General features: G+C 41.3%; 1 pseudogene; it reads right to left on the bottom strand.

Annotated features, from left to right (window-relative positions):
- Window positions 1-739: 739 nt before the first annotated feature.
- Window positions 740-1,877, bottom strand: LOC105980382 (annotated as a pseudogene).
- Between the last annotated feature and the right edge of the window lie 2,154 nt (window positions 1,878-4,031).

The following is a 4,031-nucleotide window of genomic DNA, read 5'->3' as shown; positions in this document are numbered from 1 at the left end:
AACACAGATGTGGATCACAGAGTTTTAAGTACAACTCAAAAAGAACCATATTTCTTTGGAAAGCTTCTGACATTGTTTCTTTGCAAACAAACAAATGGAAAGGACCAACAATAGAAGCTTGTTTTAAGTCCTTGTCCTTAGAATTGCCTAAAAACAGGGGGCCAGGGGACTTATCCACCTATAATCCTAACACTCAGGAGGCTGAGGACTCAAAACACCAGGAGGCTGAGGCTTCATCAGGCCAGCCTGAAATATACAGTAAGATCCTATCTCTGAACAAACCAACCAACCAACCAAACTCCAAAGGACCAAGTTCTTAGTAACACAGAAAAATACTAACATGAGCATGAATGTATTTGTAGCAATTTAGTGTTCCCTCAGGCTCTAATGGAATGTTTTGAAACCACAGCATAATTCAGCACAAAGACCAATCAGAACTAGAACCTAATAGAAGTTTTGAATAGCATGTTATCATGACCTGGTCAAAACAAAATCATCATAATTCACATCAGCACATGCAGCCAGCCGCCTGAGAGGTTAAACACTGTGCTGCACACTTTCCGGTGCTGTGTCACACACGAGCATCTCGAATGCTTCACTTTGTTACATTCCTTTGCCCACTTACTAACAGCAAGAAACAGCTCTCTCCTCCAGATTCTCAAGTCTGTCAGTACAAAGTAAATCAGACAGCAGAAACATTTGCTACACTCTACATGTAGAAAATGTCCACGATGCACTTTTAATATATGTCCAAGTCAGGCAAGTGGGCCAGGTGGAAGGCCTTGTCTGTGCCCAGCCTGGCATCTCCACGGCCCTCAGGTGGCTCACCTAGAGAAGCCAGGGCCTGGTTTGTCGCTGGCACAGGTTTCCCGGGATGTGTCATCCTCCTCTGGAAAATTCAGACTTTTAACAGCCTGTGTCATTTTCTTCCCCAATAGTTGTGTTCTCCTCTTCCTAGTAGCTTTTTTATTTTCATACTCCTTTTGATTTTCAATGTAGAAAATGTCCTTAATTTTTCTTCACTGATACGAGGAGTGTTTTTTGAGAGATTTAGAAAAAAAACTCTGCCTGGTGTTCTTCTACTTCCCTTCATTATGAGAACACCCCCATTCTGTTCCACTTGAGGAAGCTCAATTGCCTTTTTGTTCCCAATTATCCTCACTACTCAGATCCTTCTTTGCCTCCTGTCAGCTGAAGGCAATTTCATCAGCCACTTTCTCTTGACTAGCGTCTTCTGAGATCTCAGATGGGCCTTTGTAGTCCATTTCCAGTCTGGAGCCCAGTCTGTCTCTGGCAGGTGGCTTCCGTTTGAGATGACTCTGCCCGTTTTCTTCTTCCCTCAACTCAGGTTTTTTACCACTATCCATACACTTATCTAGCCCTTTGTCTAAAGCTTTTGTACACTCCTGAGATTCTCTCCTAAGTTTCTTAGCAAGCAAATCATTGTAGGTCTCCGATTGCCTGCTCCTGTCAATACTGCCTTCCATCTCCAAGATACTGAGTTCACTGGCCACTGCATCTTGAGTCTGTTCCTGAAGAACAGCTTCCCATAGGCTGTTTGTCTTCTTTCCTCCAGCAACAGCTGGCTTTCTGACTGCTCTGGTCAAACTGACAAGGCTCTGGTTTCGGTGGCAGGTTCAGACATCTCTGTCGCTTGCATGTCCAAGAGAGCCTTCTTCATCGGAATCAGAAAAACGCTCTTCACTTGAATCCACAGCTTTAACAGTCCGATAATGTGATGTAGGCATCCATGCTGGAGCGGTGCTCTGGAAGGTCCTTCCAGCGCTTTCTGCAGCGGTCAGTCGTCAGGGTCCCCATCATGTCAGAGCCCGGGTCCCAGAGAGCTGGCCGTCCGAATTGCCGGCCTCCAGCGCCATCTCTCCAAGGCGCAGCGCAGAGCATTTATTTTTAAAGTGTTATCTTCTCCCTCGTTTTCTTCTCTTACCCAGCTCCCCTCCCCTCAAGTCGTACAGTTCATTTCCAGCACAGTGTCAAGTACCATTGTTACATTAGTTCATCCCTTGCCACACTGTTTCTGTGATTCCCTTTCCCTTCCACAGACCCAATAAACTTATATACAAGACACAGGGTATTACAGAACAGAAGAACAATAATTGCATTCAAGACATAAAAATCTCTTGTTTCCAAGACTTGGAGTTCGTGTTGACAGACTTCATTATACCTGGTTCTATGCACTTAGTGATTTGGGTTATTGATATCCCCTGTTAATATCACAGACATATTCTAGTTATTACAAATAAGGGAGTTTGTTTTAAATCAGTTTTTGTTTGTTTGTTTGTTTCTTGTCTCAGGGCCTAACTTTGGGCCTGGGTGCTGTCCCTCAGCTCTTCAGCTCAAGGCTAGTGCTCTACCACTTGAGACACAGAGCCACATCTGGCTATTTCCGCTTATGTGGTGCTGAGGAATCTAACCCAAGGCCTCATGCATGCAAGGCAAGCACTCTACCACTGAGCCACCTTCCCAACCCAAATCAGTTCATTTTTTGAATATTCTTTAAACACAATGACACATATCCCTTAAGACAGAAAAAGACACTCAATTTACATAGATGGTTAAACTGTTTCCTTTCCTTCCTTCTGCCTTTTTCACAGCCCCGGAAAGTCAAGGATGCTTTTCATGTTCACTTTTCTTCCTGCTAAGTGAAATAGGGCTTGTTTTTACAGGCAGATATTTATTCTGTCCTTCATGAACCTGATGCTTGCTGGATAACCATTAGAAGACAAGCAAAAATCTTAATCTTTGTTTTTCTTTCTCTTTCTTTTTTTCTTTCTTCTTCCTTCCTTCTTACCTCCCTCCTTCCCTCCCTTTCTTCCTTTCTTCCTTTCTTTCTTTCCTCTTTCTTTCTCCTCTCTGTTCCTCTTTCTCTGTCTCTCTTTTTCTTTCTCCTTTCTGTCTTTCTTTCTTTCTTTTTTGAAGTAAGTCATATTTTGGGCAGCTTATTACTTGACTAAATTATGAGTAGACTGGTAGTGTAGCCAACTTGGAATTTAGGCCGAGATTAACCCAGAGCTCATTTATTATCCAGAACCCAACTAGAAATCATACAATGAGGTGTTAGCTATTTAAACTACTGAAATATTTATAGATTACACTTTTCATACAAAATTGTAAATAAATTTATATGAATTTAAGAGACATTTGAAAAATGAGAAGAATCTTGTTGTCTAATGGAGGAGCCTAACCTGCTGTGGTAGTAGTGAGTGGAAATAATTGCCAGAGATACAGCATTCTCAAGTAGACTTTGCAATGAATTCACTTCCTATTTATTTGTTTTTTGCCATTAGATGGTTATGAAAAAGGATGTGCATTAGAAGACTGGCATTGCCTATAGCCACTAGCAAATTACTGTCTGAGAATATTTACTTTCAGTTTTATGACCTATTATTTCTCATCTTTACAGGGTGCCCTATTATATTTTTAAAGAATAAAAATTGAAAAAACTTTAAGGTCAAATAATCTCTGATGACCTGAAGTATATAATTTAATTAGAAGCATTCACTAAGATTGACACTGCTGAACAAGTCTTTCTCTTTCTCTATCTTCCTGATTCTATCTGTCTGTCTGTCTGTCTCTTTCTCTCTCTCTCTCTCTCTCACACACACACACACACACACACACACACACACAGTGACTGTCTCTCTCTATGTCTCTGTCTCTTGTTTCTTTCTGTCTAGCTATCTCTTTCTCTTTTATACTGGGTACTGTGGTTTGAGCTCAGGGCCAGGAAGCTCTACCTCTTTAGCTTTTTCACACAAGTCAGGTGCTCTACCACTTGAGCCACACCTCCATTTAATGGCCAGAAGCCAGTCCAGCAAAATGTTAATGAGACACTTATCTCCAATTAACTATCAAAACATCAGAAGTGAAGCTATGGATCAAGTGCTAAAGTCCCAACTTTGGTCCAAAAAGCTAAGGGATAGTACCTAGACCATTAGTTTAAGCCCCAATATTGATACAATTTTTTTCTTTCACTTGAACTTGTTTAAAAGTTAGACATAATTTTGGACTAA

Source organism: Dipodomys ordii, unplaced genomic scaffold, assembly GCF_000151885.1.
Source record: "Dipodomys ordii isolate 6190 unplaced genomic scaffold, Dord_2.0 Scaffold9, whole genome shotgun sequence".
Classification (NCBI taxonomy): Eukaryota; Metazoa; Chordata; class Mammalia; order Rodentia; family Heteromyidae; genus Dipodomys; species Dipodomys ordii.
This window is presented reverse-complemented; position numbering and strand designations above follow the sequence as displayed.